The 18,472-nt window shown below is 39.9% G+C and overlaps 1 protein-coding gene across 1 annotated transcript in view; it reads right to left on the bottom strand.

Moving 5' to 3' along the window:
- CTNNA3 (catenin alpha 3) overlaps positions 1-18,472 on the bottom strand; it is a 417,013-nt gene that overhangs the window by 145,899 nt on the left and 252,642 nt on the right. The gene's annotated exons all lie outside the window — the stretch shown is intronic.

The raw sequence follows: 18,472 nt of genomic DNA on the forward strand, positions 1-18,472 counted from the left end.
AAGAGACAGGTTTGACAAAGGTACAAGAGGCTGGGACACTGGGATCCAGAAGATCTTTTTATCAGCTGTAGTAATATCAAGTCCTCCTGTAAACTACTGCACACTTGTCAACCATCACAGCCTTCCCTGAAGTAGCTGCAGTGCCTGCAACCACTTAATGCAGACCAAACAGTGCCTGAGAACCAGTACTGCCAATATCAACACGGCCACAGCCATTTTGGAGTTACCCAAAACTCATACAACAACTTCTACAGTTCAGCTGCCGTGACATAAAAGCAAATCTTCCTTTAGCAACATTTTAGGACACCATCACTACTACCTCAAGAATAATCTACTACACCAAAGGCTTTTACTGTCCTTAATTGATAGAAGTAATTACAAGGCATTACTCAGTGCAAAGACAAATAAATTACTTTTCCTATTGAAAATTCAGAAGAGATTAAGAATCACTTTCTGAAGGGGATGAGATTTGGAATGCAGGGCCTTCCACGTACACCTGTGCCTACACAAAAATACTTTGTACAACTTTCCCTGGTATTCCAAGACAATTCACTGGTTCCCTACCCATGTGATGTATTATCTTTTCCACACTAAAAAAATGGTTAAGACTGAAGAAATCTGGTTTTCATCAATGTGCTAACACTGTATTCTCTTCTATTTGAAGTAAACTGGCATAGGTTGGTTTTTTAATGCAGTATCTGAAAAAAAAAGGGTTTGATTCTATGCTTTCCTTCCTGACTCTTCAACTTAAAGTACCCACAGATGACTTTGTATCATCACAGTACAGCTCTAAAAGATGCTATTCCCTCCCCTCAAAAAAGAAGAAAAAAAATTAGTTGTTTTTCTGTGGAGTGCAGGTCAGAAGTTTTCACTATTGGTCCCAACAATCAATTCATACTGGCTTCAGTATTTTAATTCCCTTGCCTCAGTATCTGAGGTGCTTGTGTATCCCTAATTTAAATCTGTGTTCACTCACACTTTCTTCCTACACCACCTATGTAAAATAAAGCACTCTACAGGACTCAGTGCAAACATTATTGATTTAAAGAACCCTTCTATGTCTAAAAGCAGCAACATTTCAAGGGTAAAATAAAAAGGCAATGCCAGCCATTCCAACAGGGCAAAAACTCTCAGCAGCTTTTTTTTTCTCTCTTTAACATAAGGTAAGCAGGTTTTTCAAATTCATTTGCCAGTTTCAAGAAAAACATTACTTTCATGTCCTGGAATCCAGTACAAACATGGGCAATATGGAGCTCCTGTTTATCAGGGAGGAGCTGCTCTAAGCAGTTTTGTCCCTGCCATGATGAGCAAGGCAGATACAGACAGTTCACAGCAAGTTTTTATCCTGTTTGCTAGTTACACTGGCTCCAACATTTCAGTACAAATACAGTCCTTGATGTAAATTGTGTCACAGTCACAGAATAATAAATTAGGATGAAAGAGGTTCCCAGAGATCATGTACTCCAACCCCCGTTCAAAATGTGAGAATGAACTTGAAACCATCTGGTGCCAGTGGCTCCATGTAACACATCAGCACTGGGGACAAGTTCTGTGAGTGTTACCAGATCATGTGGGAGATTAGAAGGGTTAAAAAGTGTGGCTCTTCTCTGGCAAAGCATGCTCAGGTTGGGAAGGAGCTCTGAATGCACAAGTATTCCTTTTTATTTGAAGTCAACAGCAATAAGAGTTTTTTGAATATAAAGAGGAACAACTTTCTGAGCTCATGCTTCCCCTCCTGATCCTTCAGCCCTAAGCATTCCTTGCTCATGGCCCATTTCAGAAAAGTATTCTCAAAGCACAAGCAGCAAACCTAGGGTAGGGAATAAGCACTAGGAATTTACATTAGGCCATTTTACAACAGCAAACAGAGGTCTGTAATATTTACATAAGGTGTCTTTAAAATATCTATTAAGTTAAACAAAGTAGCATTGGCTACTTTGGAATAAACACATGCTGTATTTTGGATGAGTATTTGGAGTTCATACTACAGTGCACTGCCAGCAGCAAATTTAGACCTTTGCCTTTCATTTTGAGCAATGTGAATAAGGCTTCTGTTTCCATGAGAAAATAGGTAGAATTTTCTTCTCCTGGCACTGAAGCAGCACTTGTCCACAAGTACCTTATGCATAAGTAAAAGGGCTTTCAGTCAATCTCAGCAGTAGGTGGTGAGGCTCACAGCTGTTCCACCCAAAGACAATTCAGATCCCTCGAGTCATTAACATGGTCTCAGCCATCAGCACATTCACTGTTGGTGCTTCCCTCAGCAGCTCCTGAAGAGATCTTCTTAACACAAATCCAAACCATAATAATTCAAATAAATCACATGGAAGGAGGCAAACACCTGTGTGTAATTTTTCCAAGCAGGAGCAAGGGCATGTGTGAACCTGAAGTCTCTTTTGAGGCTATAATGTTGCTAATAAGGACGGCAAGCTGTTTCAGCAATAGTAAATGTCTATAGTCTATAAGAAAAAATCAAGCCCTAGCTCGGATAAGACCTTACTGTCATGTATCACACACATCTCAAAAGGTTTTTGCAATCTGAGAAATCTTCATTACACCACAGTCTCTCCCCTAAGCAGTATAAACTACACAAATACATCACATTTCTTTTGTATTCTCTGGAAGAAACTAGCTTCCCCTAGGGGACTTCAAACCCAAGTACACTGCAACTTCAAAACTGCAAAATGAAAATCCAAGATTGCTCTCAGTCAGAAAAGAATTGTCCTTCCGAAGAGCAAAGTTTGTCAGGACAAATAAAAAGCTTTCTTGTAGGCTGGTCTGATTGAAATCAGAACTCTACCAAAAAAAAAATTATCATTTTCTCCAGACATTTTAAAGACACTAAGAAAGCAGTTATAGAGCTTTTCCTTGAAAACATAACAAACAGAGAACAAACCATCCTTGATGAGGTTTAGCAACATCAATTAATACACTAATTAAGGTGCAGTGGGAAAATAAGACTTTGAACTGAGCATGTAAGTGCAGCACTGGCAGTAGATAAAATATTTCCTTAGCTGGATGGATTTTTAGATTCTGAAGGCATTTTTTGATGCCCATTATCTCTACACAGAAGATATGCCAATGGACATTTCTTTTATTCCTGCAGTTATTAAACAACTTTTTACAGGCACTTTAACTGGTGCTTTTACTATTGGGTGAGGGTTCACCCTTCTGTATTGGGGAGGGGGTTCCTCTCTTTACAGTATCATGACCCAACAACTTTTCAGGCTAGAAACTGCTGAAGAGTAAGATTTGGGTATTGCAGATATACTCTGTTAAAAAATAATTTGACAAATCATATTGCTCTCCTTGATTTATACATTACATGGGACTGGTGTATCGAGGAGAGAGCACAACTGGAAATGCGTGCCCAGATTTTTTCAGTTCCTACTCTTTACCAAACAACTGAAAGGCAAAGAAAGATGCACTTAAAGGCCATGAGAGATAAATTATACATGAACAAGTTCACTCTGTTGTCCAAACTTCCTTGGGGTGGAAGACTTTTTCCCTTGCCTATGCTCACACAAGTGCATTCACACTGTGGATCCCCCAATGTTCTCTCCCCAAGCAGAGGATGAAGGCTTTAAGTGAAGATGAAGGCTCAAGCTTCATTCAACCTCAGATTTCCACCAGGTATTAATGCAAAACAGAAAACACATTTAGGTAAAACACCCTGGAGAGCCACTAATTACCTCCAGTGGATTTCCAGAAATCCCGTGGTAATTCTTAACAGCCAAATACCTGAAGCTATCTATTGCTGAAAGAAACAGAGATAGCCTAACATCCTTTCTGTGGACAAAAGGGACCCATTCCCAATCCCTTCACAGCCTCGGGGAAGTGGAAGCTCACTTGCAAAGTAAGATTGCCTCTTCCCGGTGAGGGCTCCTACAGTGATTCTGCTGGAAAGGGACAGAAATCCTTGGGAGAGACGTTCCAGCCATGACTTAAGGATGCAATACAGTGGTTCAGGAATGAATCCTGGTTCAGACTTAACCCCAGGTTGAGAACAAAATGGAAAGTCAAATGCAAAAGTGAGATTTTTAAGTAGTAGAGGAGTAAATAATCACTGCACTGCCTCACCACCTGTTCCATTTGCAGTTGAGAACAGCTTTGCTGATATATTGTCCACACTGCACAGCAAGAATTAGATGTACCCCCAAGGATTTTTTTCAGTCAAATTCACTCCATTAACTCCCAAAAATAAGTATTTGCTCAGGAACAGATTGTCTGCTAACTAGCTAAATTCTTCTTCTATAAATTGTACAAAATGAAGCAGCATGTTCTCTAGATGTGATCCCTTCTGCTCCACCAATAGAAGCTCAGATTCTTTTCATTATTTTACCCAAAGTCCCAAAGCACTTTTACTGTAAATCACTAAGGATAACTAAGTCATTAATTCCATAAAAGCTTCTGTTTCCTCTTCTTGGTGAAGATTTCCTGTTTTTTGTTAAACGCCTCCTGTCAAGAAACTGCTTCACTGAGGAAGGAGCTCCCAAAGCTCTGCCTAGCCTGAAGTGACCCAGGTCCTTCACTACACTGCAGGGTAAGCCCCAAGCCTGTACTTTGAGATTTTTTTAGCCTAGTGTGAAGAACCCTCTGATACAACCCAATCCCTCCCACTGATAACCCTACAGAAATTCTTAGTACCATACTGGGAAAGTGTTACCAAAATAAAAACCAGCATGCTTCAGATTTCACAAAAAATGAACTTGTGCGTCATAAAACTTCAATTACAGTTTTAGGAAGTTTAAAGTATTGATCCTATCATTTTACCTCTTTTTTAACACATAGTAAATATCAGAAAATCTTACTGGTTTTCCACAAAACCAAGCAAGAGTATTTCTTATACACACCTCTAAGGAACACTAACCAGACAGAGTGTCACTTCAACATGTGTAACATTCTCCCTGGCACTGGCAAGGAGTTAAAAAGGCCTAAGGAGGGCAGGGCACAAATGGACACAAGAACAGCCCAGTAATCAACCCACTGAGGTAGAGGTTAATCCTGAAAGATCACAATTGAGATGGTATTTCATTTGTAGGAGAGCAACTGAACACTGAGCTGAGGAATAACATTTGAATTCCAGCATTACAGCAGTCAATACAGCTTTCAATAGAAATTATATACAGTGTAAACTGATTACAACTGTTAGCCTGCTCTCTTCAAACCATACATGAAAAAATGTACTCAGGTATTTTCTGCTTCTAATTTTGTGGTATACAGAAGTATCTTCTACAGGTTTGTTTTGTGTTCTCAGTTTCCCCCACTAGCTTTATTCATGAAGCCTTAAGAAGCCTTTTGAGGAAAATGACTGTTCATACCAAAAAGAGCCATAAAAATACTACAAAGGTCAACATTAAACAATGATTCTATACTTTTTCAAGGAAAAGGCTACACTGATGTATGTATGTCTTCCAGTCATTGGTGCATTTTATATGCATTTATGATTACTGTGTGCATTTTTATGGGCTTAACAAAACTTACATAGACTGCAGTATTTGTTTATAGTGAAAAAACACATTCCTGTGGACTTAAAACTTACCTCCAGTGGGCAATAAAGTAGTATCAAAATGTTGCTTGTTCTCCAATCCATTTTCTACCATAAAATTTAATTTCTTTCCAGATCAAGTCAAATAGTTATACCTCAGTTCAAAAGTTACACTCTTACCTTTTATTAGCTTTTACTTTTGTGGAGGAAAACTTACAAACTCTACTCAAACGTGCATTTAACATGCATTGTGCTTTCCCTGCCTCCTTTAGCTTTCCACCTTCTCCTTTTTCAGAAAGACTCCTGAATCTGCTAACTTAACTACAGTAGGCAACTACCCACCTGCAAGCTTCCTCACCCTCCTTTCAGTTTCTTTTGCACTGTTCTTCATTTCACCTGTCTCCATCTCCTTCCATTTCCTGCAGAGCTGAATTAGGCAGTGCTACATTGCTGCCTAATCCACTGCTAATTGGACAAAAATAGCTCAACACCTGAGGCTTATCACTGCCCCTGCAGGTGTCACCAACCACCGGGTTAAGATGGTTCAAACTCCTCAGACTATCATGTAACTTCAACTGTTTCCTACCAAGCATGCTCAATATTCTGCTGGTGTAATTAATAAAGCATATACAAATACTCATGGACTGGATTGTTGAGTTTTGTTGTAGGGTTGGTTTTTTTTTTCCTAATGACATAACTGCAACTGGTTTATTTCAAGTTCCATGTGCTCAGACAAGTCTTATCTCCTACAAGTTCATCTAGGAGAGTGCCTTTATGAATTGGGCCTCAACCAAAATGAAAACAGACAACACATACACTGTGAGACAAACACAGCACACATGCAAGTGAGAATTCTGCCCAGTAAAATTCCAGAATCCATTTCCTTTTCAATAAAGGTGTCAGGCCTGATGCAGAGCCCCACTAAGCTCTCTCTCACTGCTTTAGGTCACAGTTACATTTGAAGAATTCAGGTAAGGATTCCCTCTCTAGACTCTGAGCTCTAGGTACACCCAAGAACAAATACTGTATTTGTATTAGACTCAAGCTCTGGCAAGCTAGCCAAAGACTCCAGTAAAGCAGATACTGCCTGTAGCTGTGACCTGTGTCTCACTAACAGTGTCTCCAAAAAATGTCCCACCTGCACCAGCACCAGCCTCAATGCACTGCAGTAACTGTGAAGTGGCCTCTGATCCCTGAGGAAAGCTCCTTCCACAGGCTGAACATAACAGCAAGCCAAAGCTCTAAAGCTGAACCATGTGATGGTTCTCCCCCTCAGCACCATTTACTGCAGTGTTAGCAACAGGGGGCTTTCCAGAAGCATGCTGTATTTTAAACCAGAAGAAAGCTGCGTTTTCAAAAGGATAAAGTGGTTACTCCAATTCTGTACCCACATAACCCTCTCCTTTTCCTTATCTCAGCCTCAAAACATGGCAAATCAGAGAGCAGCTACCCATGCAGCAAGAGGCACCAGTCATGCACAATTAGCCAATTCCTTAAAACAACCAGGAGAAGGAGTAATCACAACTCCCTGCCAGAATACACAGCTCTTGAAGGAATGAGGTACATACAAGTGCTGAAAAACAAATTAATTAACTGCCCCTAACTGTCTGGCAGTAGCAAGATTTGATCAACATCTATCACCAGTGGAACTCAGTAAGGATCAGGATGGATCACAGTTCTCAAAACTGCATGAAACCCTCAAATTCCTGCACTTCAGTAATAAAAAGAAAAATACAACACATACAATAAACTGTCAATAGAATACTCAAAATTTCAGGTCTTTTTTGTCTATAAAGCACAGGCAAGATTCAAACATACACATGGATATATCCTTGTATGTTTTCTTATTACTTGTTAGTCAAATATTCCAGAAAAAAAGGAAAAACTAAAAAAAGTAAAGGTCATCCAGCTTTCAATATTCTGCCACTGGCAATATCTGTAACCCAGCACTCTGAAAGCCTTCCCAGAGCAAGTACAAGTCCATCTCCTAGTTTAAAAGAAGAAATTTACTTAAGAAAGCAAGCCAGAGCCTAAGGCAGCTTATGTAGTATAGAACCACCGAGCCCTCCCACTTCACACAAGAACACATCATGTGTGTTTAAAGAATTGTTTCAAAGCAGCAGCTTTTCAGAACGAAAACCAATCCCCCTTCCAAAGCTTCTCACAAGTGAATTCTCTTTTGCAGTACTCTTGGAATCTCTCTCCAACCCAAGTGGCTCTCTCCAAACTTTGGGAAGAACTTCAGTGTATTGTTGTCCTGCTTCCACTCAACAGGACTTGAAAAAGTGATAAGCAGAGGATTAGTGTAACAGCTTTAAACTCAAGGACAATGAGTAAAAGCTAAGGCCCAGCAGTGCCCCAAACAGCAGCCCAGAGCGGGCTGTCTGTCTGTCCCTCTGCACTGCTGAGCCGCACCCCTCCAGCTCAGCGGGCGCCATTCTGTCCCCAAGAACTGGCACTGAAAATCTTGTAAGAGAGAAAAACCTCCGAACACACTGTCTGCTGTTGTTGCCTCAGAGGTGTGAAATACAGAGTTTCGTGTCAGGTACGTACAGGCAACGTGTGTGTTTGTGATTGCAATATGTGTGAAAACCGACCGCGGGACAGTTATAAAGACAAATTCTAATAATAACTGAGAAAAATAAAGCATGGAAGAAGGCCTTTGAACCTATCCTTTGTTTGCAATTAACCTTTATAAGTCTTAAGTTGATTTAGGAGCATTTGAATTAAAGCTTTACGGATGCTGCTTGACAGGAACTTTCTGCTTGTAAGCCTTAAAGAGTTTTGCAATAATAACTTTTTGAAGTATAATTTCAGCATATTGCTTGTAGTAAGGATCTTTTGAAACTATAGCTTTAGAATCTATAAAAAGGAAAGCTGCAGCTTGAGAAAGGAAGATGGACATCACCTCAAGGACTAATAGGTTCGACCAAGGGAAGCTGGACATCACTGTTATGAGATTTATAGTCCTTGCAATCCAAAGGTGGACCCACATCTGGAAACTGGACTTCACCAGAAGAAATACTCCTTCCTTCTTTCGGAAACCAGACCACCACCACCACCTGGGATACTCCTCTCGGGATGTACATCCTGAGAAAAACTAACTCACGATAGTGTATAGAATTGTGACGGAAAAACTGGGAATAGAAACTGCTGATGAGTAAAAATTGGGACTAGAAACTGCTGAGAAAGCTTATGAGTACCCCTATAAATACCTGTAAGCTTCAACTATCAGTGTGCAGTTGGAGGGAAAACTTCCCCCACTGTACCCAGAGCTGTATTGCTCGTACTTTACCATATTAATTAATAAATTGATTGCTGCTTGAATATTGGCCTAGTCAAGCTTCTTATTTATAACAGCAGTGACAGATGAAGGGGACAGTGAGAATAAATATCCACTCCCCACTCAACTTTGGCAGTGGAGTTGTTTTCATGCCCAGTCCCTGTTTGCAGGACACTGGCTGATCCGTGGGTATAGGAATTTGTGCATTAATTCTGCTTTTGTTCTCCTCTAGCTCAGCTCATCCTTTTCTTCATCCCATTTGGAGGGCACCCCTAGCAAAGGTTTTGCTACCTATTGCTGTAATCCCATCTGTGAGTGTGTGTCTCAGGGTCCCATCTCACACAGCTCTGCCCCCAGCACCACGAGGAGCCACAGGAGCCACTGCCAGCCAGTGCCCAGCCACAGGCACACACGGTGCATTCTTATGCATTACATTACTTCATTACTGCATTACACTATGTTCCTATGCAATCACTATAGCCTACGTTTCAAATATGTTGTAAAAATGTAATTAGTCCTCTCATTCATTTTCACCCTTCCTTAATCCCTTAAATGAATCAGTAATTCTCTCGGGTTTATTAGTTTTTTATTCTCCTCTTTGTAAATGGTGCCCTGAAAGCCAAGTACAGACAGCCAATTCCAATTGCCAGTGGAGCTGGACATAAGCTCACAGCTCCTGTAGTTTATATGGAACAAACGTTGTACTAACAAAAAATGTTTCTGTGGCAGTGGAAGTCTCTGTTTCTGTTAATAAAGGTTCATAAAACATTTTATAAGAAACCGTTGACTAATTTTTGCTGTGTGATGTCTGATCTAGGAAATGTGAAACTGATCACAAAGAAAACATGTAAAACTGTTTATAAGCTGCAGCCCATTCTCACTTAGAAAACTGTGCCGACTGCAACCGCAGATTGCAGTGCGGTTTGCAGCATCAGTGTGGGCTCACCCAAAGCGTGTGCACAGAATTCAAACTGCAGGAATGTGATCATACTAAGGTCACTGAAAAACTCCTAGGAGATTCTATCTTGTTTACAGTACACTGGCCTTGAAAAGAGGGAAATGAATTGACTGTTCTTGACTGCGAAGCGATGCCCTGATGAGAAACGATCCTCAGGCACAGCAGAAACCTGTCCAACAGCAACACAAAGACTTGCAGCAGTCACATTTCAAAGGAAACAAACCTCTGTGCAAGGAAGCGTAGAATTTAAATCTACAAATGACTCCTGGGTAATTAAGCTAAATCTCAGAATATACTGATCTGAACTTCCCATCACAAAAGTTCCTGGGATATGGCTACTACTGTCTGTCCCCTCATGGCCTCAACTGTGATAGTGACAGGACAGCTCCAACAGAGAAAGCACGACTGCACACCTTAGCACTGTCCTGCTGAGCCTAGCAAGGAGGTTCCTTACACCTAGCAGGACTAGCCTGTGTTTTTCAGAAGCTTTCAGAAATTTGTCATGAACTCAGTATTTTGAATACTAGGCTAACAGCTATGAAAAAGGAATTTATTACAATGATGTAAGCCATGTGATTCCTTGGCAGGCACTACACTGACATTATTGCACATTGCTCAGGTTTGATGTTCAGATTCTTTTCAAAAACTTCAGCAGAAGGAGAAGACAACCAAAGGGAAATACCTAGCAGGATATTCCTTTTGTCTCAGCCAAGCTGTCATAAACAAAAACATATCCAACTTCCCTGATAAACAATGATCATTTGCCTTCCTTGTAATCAGAAATTCTAGTCCATGGCTTCCCACAGTGTTTTCTGATAATTATCTTACTTTTTCCGCCCACAGCCATTCTTTTTTTTTTTAATTTCATTTATGCTGTTACTCCTGTATTATAAAACAATTTGCCCTACTTTTTGCTTTCTTGTCTCAAATACAAGATATGACATAGCTCCTCGAGGTATTGTGTACAAACTGCATTTCAGAACAAAGATATTTATCAGTCATTTCAATATATCTAGAAATTCATGTTATAAAGTACAGTCTTGTTAAAAGCATCACCCAGGCAGTGGCAGAAAAATACTGGTTCAAAAGCCATTTGCCAGTGGTAAAATAACCAGAAAGACTCCTAGAGCAGTGGTTAAATTGAGCTAGCCAAGTTGTGGCCCAATCATCAGGAAAATACTCATAAATCATAGAATGCTTTGGGTTGAAAGGGATCATCCACCCCTGCCATGGGCAGGGACACCTCACATCAACAAGGTTGCTCCAAGCCCTGTCCAGCCTGGTCTTGAGCACTTCGAGGGATGGGGCAACTTCTCTGGGCAACCTGTGCCAGTGCAACACCACCCCACAGGGAAGAATTTCTTCCTCCTACTTAAACTAAACCTACCCTCTTTCAGTTTAAAACTATGTAGAGTAAACCTCCTCCTTTAACAAGTGTCACAGCATTCATATTCCAAGGGGAAAAAATAAAAACAAACCAGCAAACCCCAACAAATAACAGAGAGACTTGTTTGGTATTTGAGAAGCACAAGCTTTAGTAAAACGATGGTAATATTTAGATAATGAGTGCTTTTTTGGGCACCTTTGGAATTATTCTGTTACAGCTGACTGGCTCATTATAGATCAATGTATCAAAATGATGAGACTTCTGGGGATATAATGGAATCACAATTATCACAATTTCTAATACTCTGAGGAACTTCTAAATCTGGTTTCTGCAGTAATAAGAGGCAAGAAGTCAGTGCCAATGCACTTGTGCAGCTCTCTGTACAGTATCACCCAGATGTGAACCAGGGTGTCCCGCTGGGGACTCCACTCCCCCTGGAGCCCTGTAACTCCCAGCACACTGCACGAGGTGCCTGGCATTGCCAGCTGCTGAAATGTGCTCCTCAGACACAGAAACTCTGAGAAATCTTTGGGTTGTTTATCTTTTGTTCCCTTGCTTCACACTTACGCAATAAAGGCTGTGATTAAGAGGATTAATGAAAATGTCACCATTTATCACCTGAAGTTCAATCAGTAATAGGAAAGTTGAATCTTATTTGATTAATTATACAGAGGTACAAAAATACTTGCATTATTAAATCAGGACTTACTGCAAAATGCTAGAACTCTGTGAGGCCTTAAACAACAAGGTTCAAAGTCTTAAAGCTTACATACACTTGGAAGCACATGCCTGACTTTAACCAAACCTTATTGAATTACTTTTCTTAATTCACTGTCTTGACCACATTAGCTCTCCATTAAGCATCCATCTACCAGCTCCAAAACATCCAGAAACAAGTTACCCATGTTTAAAGGCCTCCTTCCACCTGCCTACCACCTCTCAGTTACTATTGCCAGACTGCTTCTACTAAAACATAATACAATGTTTTGCATTTAAAGAATTTTTGCATCATTCCTGTGCTGCCTTTAATTTTAGAAGTAATTCCACACAACCCTCTCCCTCAAATCCATTACCATCTTTAGGTAAAGCACCTTTACCTGTTGCAGGCTCTCTGCAGACACCCACCCAGCTGGAGCAAGGCCTGGCAGCAGAGGGTTTGTAGGCTGCCCCCAGGGCCCTCACACCCTCCTGCCAAGCAGCTCAGTTTGCTCAGGGACTCTGCAAACTCACTGAAATGGCAAAGCTGGGGTTTACACATGACTCTTGGGCTCATCGGCACTGCATTTGGGTTTCAGACATCAAAAGTTGGATTTTTACACAGCTACAGAAAAAAAAAGTATCTCTAAGTAAAACGAGATAGTGCCTTTTTTATTTATTTTGTGGTTAGATTACTATTGCTAATCACAGGCTTGCTAAAATTGGTAGTGTCAGCAGTCAGGTTACTCAAATGGGTCCTCTGAGTTCTTTGGATTTAAGAGAACAATGAAGAAGGGAGAAGAAAGGAAGCCCCCTGCCCACATGTCCCCAGTGAGCTGCTACCTGAACCCTGCCCGAGGCAGCACAGGGGCTCTCCTGAAAGGGAAAACCCCCAGAAACAAGGGCAGCCCAAATGGGAATTCCCAGTCAGGACACACAGAAATCAGCAAACTAAAATTAGGTGGTTTTTCTCTCCAAAACAGAGCATTAGCTTACTAACTGAGAGTAAAAAAAAAAAAAAAGAAAGAAAGAATGTGTGATAAGAGAGGAGGGTCAATTAGAATGGTAATGTAATGAAAATCCACTTCCTATTTTTAAGTATTGATCACACTTAAAAGAGCTTATCTCATTAAAAAATGACATCCTAATCTGCTGACAGATACATTTTATTCCCAAAATGCTCACCACTGTTCTGCATCCACACCCCCAGATGCTAGCTGCTCCACAGTTCGATGCTCTCTGAAGCAGAAAGGCACACTGGAGTTCTGTACCTGCAGATCCCGCTGTGCCAAGGGACCCAGCATCCTCAGGACAGCTGCTGTGCACGCTTCTGTACATGACTAACACACAAAGTGTACCACAAAAATATATACAAGGATATGTTCTACAGCTTACAGTCTTCAACTGCTATTTTGACAAATATGATCATACCACTCTAAGTATATTATGGGTTAAAGAAGAATACTAAGAGCAAAAGCAACAGCAAAAAAATGACAAGCCCTTGACTTGGATCTTACATCTGGGGATGAAAACCCTTAGCACTGAACAGCCTGAAACTAAAAACTTCCACTTAATAGGATTCATGCTTCTTGTCTTCTGATTATACTCCAAAGGAGAATGATAAAAGAGTCTTCTCTCTTCTGATATTCGGAAAGTTAATAAAGATGTTCCAGTAATCTGTCAGTTTGACCTCTGCACATGCAGTTTTGACGTTCTGCCATTGTCAGAAGTAGTTTTGTTTTTCAATAGCTCAGTAAAATCAATATTAAAAAAAGAGGCAATGAAGGATTAAAATGTTATTTTTATTTTGCGTTTGCCAGTCTGGGATTAAAACTGATAGAAATAGGAGTAGTGCTGAGAATACTCAATTCCCAATTGTCTTTGAAGGTGGTAGAAAGAAATCCGAGTCTCCCAATTGACAGGACTTTGTACATGCAGTACTTTGATATATAAGGCAAAATTAAAGGATTGTTAAATCCATTTTAGATTAAGCTGCTATCTGACAGGAAACTATGCAAGTGTATACTGGATATCAAATCGGGGGATTGTTGGTTTTCAGAGTTCAAGCAGTTTTATTTCCATGGACCTTAGTTCCAAGTAAAAGCTGAGTAAGGTAAAAGAATGCAGTCCTTAAGTACTGGATGTTCAGAGGTAAAAGTAACAGCTGTCACAGGCTGCTTGAAAGATGTACACTTAGAAAAGTACAGAAGGGAAATTATTTGTTTAGGATGTTTTTGTTGCATCTTCCACACCTATAGAAAGTTGCTCTCAACCCAATTTTCTGGGTCACTATATTAAAATTTGACATAGAAAAATGTAGCAAATTACATACAAAATCAGACACAGTGGTAAAAAAGAGCTATCATTTTTTAGATGAATGCCAATAAAACAGACTGAAGTGTGAGAGTCTTCCCACTGTACTTAAAGAGAAATAATTGCTGTTTGCATAGAAAATAATAAACAACCTGTTAGTTTTTGCAGATTCCATGTTAACACTTTTGGCAGAGCTGATTTCCAGGAGAAGCAGACATAGACAGCTTTAGTTCAAGAGCCAGTGGCTGTGTTTTGCCTTTTAGGAGAAAGGAAGCCTTTTCTTGAGCATGATTATTAATTAATTGTCAATATTACTTTGGGTTACCAGACACTATTATTTCCACTGTCCTCATTTTGCAAACATTTTGGAAATGAACTGCAAATGCTGAAAACGTTGAATTGCACCATATGTAAGTTCTTCCATACTGTTTGCCAAAATGGCATTGTAATTCTAATAGCATTAAAAAAATTTTTTTTTAATCTATGTATATATAAAAACTCCATTTCCTTAAAGAAATAGAAACAATATGTGTTTTTATAACTCAAGGGGTTTTCTCCTTTACAGCTTTTAACTTAATTTTTTTAATGCTCTCTTAAGGAGAATTCACCTTCAATAGATGTGCATTCTCTGCACTGGAAATCTTTGCACTAACTTGCAAAGTTGTTTTTTGAGCGTGCCTCTGCTGCTCTGTATCAACACATCACAACCCCGATGCACTTAAATATGTGTGCTGCTTGTTACTGTCCCTTGTTTGTAGCCCCAGCAGCCAGCCCTGTCACACTGCAATACAGGCAAAACTGAAAAACACACTGGCAAGAATTAGGCCACAGGCTAAAGTGTCACATTTATGTATCAGCAGATCTGAAGTCAGTGTTATTAGATCAAGAGACAGAGACAAAGGTATATTCATGTGCTGAGAGAAGGGACGAAGAACACAAAGTTCACTTCATCATCGCCTCCACTTCTATTAAATTCTTTGCCTCTGCCTGGTATGGCTGACCTTTAAACACCACAGTGGGAGATCTGCATCTGTGCCAAAAGAAAAGATAATCAGAGCATTCTTCCCTGCTCCCATCAAATTCCTTTTTTAATCTCGAGTTCAGCCAGCCTATCACTCCTCCTCTCAGAACACATTACATCTCCATGATGGATCAGCTCAGGAGAACAGTCTGTCAGCTTCCCCAAACAAGAAATTGCCACTTACACAGGGCCTGCTTTTCTCCTCCTGTGGATGTGACATTTCAGTCTTCTTGTTACCTAGTTTTTGTTACTGTTATATATACTTGTTATCTCAACAGCAGAATTTGCTTTTGTCTTTGGTAGAAGCGAACCAGAGGCCAGAACACTCCAGTCACTAAAAACAGCTCTGTCTTAAAGGGGACTAGAAAGAACACCTGGGTCCCTTAAAGCTTTTCATTATTATTTTGCCTTAATTTTCCTAATTCAAAATGGTGTTTATATTCAGAGATAATTTTGAAATGTCCTAGAAGACTCTTTGAAGATGTTTCCATACAATCAAGTATTTCAACTAGACTTGTAATTTAATTGCAATATTTAAAATTAAAAGGCATTTCAAAGCAAAGCCTAAATGTGTCAAATCTGAAAGTACTAAATCTTGTTATTTTGAAATATTTTTTCAAAATTGCTGTATTTTAGTATGGAATTCATAACAAGCATTTTCTTAAAAAAACAACAAAAAACAAATCTTTGAAGAATTTTTTTTTGCCAAGGCTCACAAACAAAGACTTAGACTACAGAGAGAATCTTAACCCAAATCTTTTTTCATCCTGCAATATATTCTAGGGTGTTTTTTCAATAGAACATAATCAATATTCAGACTTAGAAGTATTTGATGCAGTATATGAGGAATGTAAGGCACTGCAGCCTAAAATAACCTCCATCAGAAGAATGTTTAATGTGACCCTTGGTGCTCACCAAAATACTTCAGCAGCTGAGTGTTCGTTTCATATGTGGGAAGTGTCCAATATCATAGCCCAAGTGGGCAGTTTAATGTGGTTTTGGGTTTTTTACTGTGTAACTAGGACTATTCTGCTTCCTCCACATACCTGAATACCCTATTCACATTTAGGACTGAGACATTCTGGTGTGTGCAATTATTGTGCACCTATGGCAGTGGAAAGATGTTAACCATGGTATCTCAAATCCTTTGCCACTGCCTGAGCTTTTCCAATACTAGTGCTGGCCACAAAGCCCCAGCTGATGCTCCTGGCAAGTGTGGCTGACACCCCAAGCCTGTGCCCCTTTTGACAGCAGGCAGAACCTCCAGGCCATGAGCAGAGAGCAGGTAGTAAACTCAGCAGAGAGAAAACCTAAGAACACTAGAAAGAAGATATTTAGTTACTACTGTGTCTGGAAATATTATCACCCCAGAGCCGGTATGGTGTTCAGTCTTTCCATCTCACTGATGTTTTGTACCTCACTGAATTTATATCCATGCTTCTGAATTGTATTACTTTGCTATGTTATAAATCAAGTTTTGAAGGAAGGCCCTAACTCCCAAATGCTAATTCAGAAGGGAGATTTGTAGGAGATCTCACTGCTCAAGCTAATTTACAAAGGTCACTGGCCTATGAGGATACTGTTTGTTTCTTAAATGACAGTATGAGCAGTGAGCCAGTGTAGCAGCAATTTAGCTTAGCTCAATTAACATTTCCTATTCAGAGAGGGGGGAAAAGTATCTTCTTTCTCAAGACTTCTTGTTTCTATTAGAGAATTCTTCCTTTTCAGATTGAAACAGAAACCACAGAAAAGCTCTCCTGATATTTTAAGCAGTACTTCTAATTTCCATACCAAATTCACTGTTGGATTAACCTTTGTGAGAAGATGAACTTTTGTTTTTATAATATCCAACTCAGTCTATTGTGTTTATATACAAAACATTTCATAATCTACTCTTCAAGCATCCTTGATCTTTCAAAAACAGATTAAAAAACTGCCCTCATAGAGGATATGCCTGATTAAAACTGCTATACAAAGTGTAAGAAAATGCAACACAATGCATGTCTCAAAACAGACCAACAGTCAGCTCCCTAAGCACAAATCATCTCACCTCACTTCTGTCGTCTAAAATTAGGCATCCACGCTAAACTAATCACTTAGTCATAGAAGAAACTGGCACTTTATGTAATCACGAGAAATCTTCGGAAAATCTTTACCTTGAGTTAACAGTCAATGGGGTAAATAAGGTTTTAAATTGAGAAAAGCCCAACACAATAAAATGTCAGAATACCTGCTTGAATTTGTTAACTTTGAAAGCAGACAAAACAAGCAAAGCACTGAGAGGAGTGACACTGGTGGGTGAGGAGTACAGGCCTGTATTATCAGTACACGCTTTAAACTGAGCACAGAAGGAAACACTTAAACTGGAAATACCACAAATATCAATGGCTTGTTTTACTTAAAAATGGACTTACAGCCTAGTCCTGGGATGTTGCTGTACAAGCTGGCTTGTACAGGGCAGTTAACTTGGCTATAAATAAGAAACCCAGGCGGCTCCAGAAAACCAGTCCCTGGGCTGACAGACAGGAATCTCAGCCCATTCATTCCCTCCCTCCCCAGGCTGCAGATGCCTCACTGCCGCAGCTGGGCGGGCTCAAGGAGCAGAGCAGTGACCGGGTTTTTGACCGCCCCACGTAACAGGGGTCAGTGAAACTCCCTCCTCTGCTACACATCGGTGTGTGCTGTCCTTGTCTCCAACGTGGATTTTAGATGGAACACTGTGACATCAAAATCATTTTGTTGCTATCACCACTGGACTGGCTGGCTGCAATAATAAAATCCATTCTTATGTGACTGGAGATCTGGCTACACAGATACACAGGTCTTTGTGGTCCAGATTCAGAAACTTATTTCATAAATTTCTGCAATCAAGTGAAATATTGTGACAGGAAAATTAAACACTGATGGTTTAATCAATATGGCCACAACAGAATATTTATAACTGAGCCACAGAACAACATTAACAAAGGATATATGAGAGTAAGCAATAGCACTGTGCTGATTCAAATTATTGCTCGCTGATTATTTTGAGAATGCAATATCCTCTCTTTTGACATGTTGTTCTGCCTTCACTTTCAAATTACTATTATCAAATTCAACTTTGGTGCAACACTAACATCATCAGTCCAGCTCAACAACTGCTCTGAAGCCTGACAAGTGTGTGGAACATGTTCAGCTGGAACACTGCCTGACAGGATAGAGCTGAGACACTGCTTTTTGTAAGAGGAGACTCACTGAAGTTGAACTCATGATTGCATTCAGGAAAACCTACATTTTTTAAAAAACACTTTTTCCTTAGTTTGGAGAGAATTAAACTTTTCATTACA

Source organism: Geospiza fortis, unplaced genomic scaffold (assembly GCF_000277835.1).
Source record: "Geospiza fortis unplaced genomic scaffold, GeoFor_1.0 scaffold614, whole genome shotgun sequence".
NCBI classification, from domain to species: domain Eukaryota; kingdom Metazoa; phylum Chordata; class Aves; order Passeriformes; family Thraupidae; genus Geospiza; species Geospiza fortis.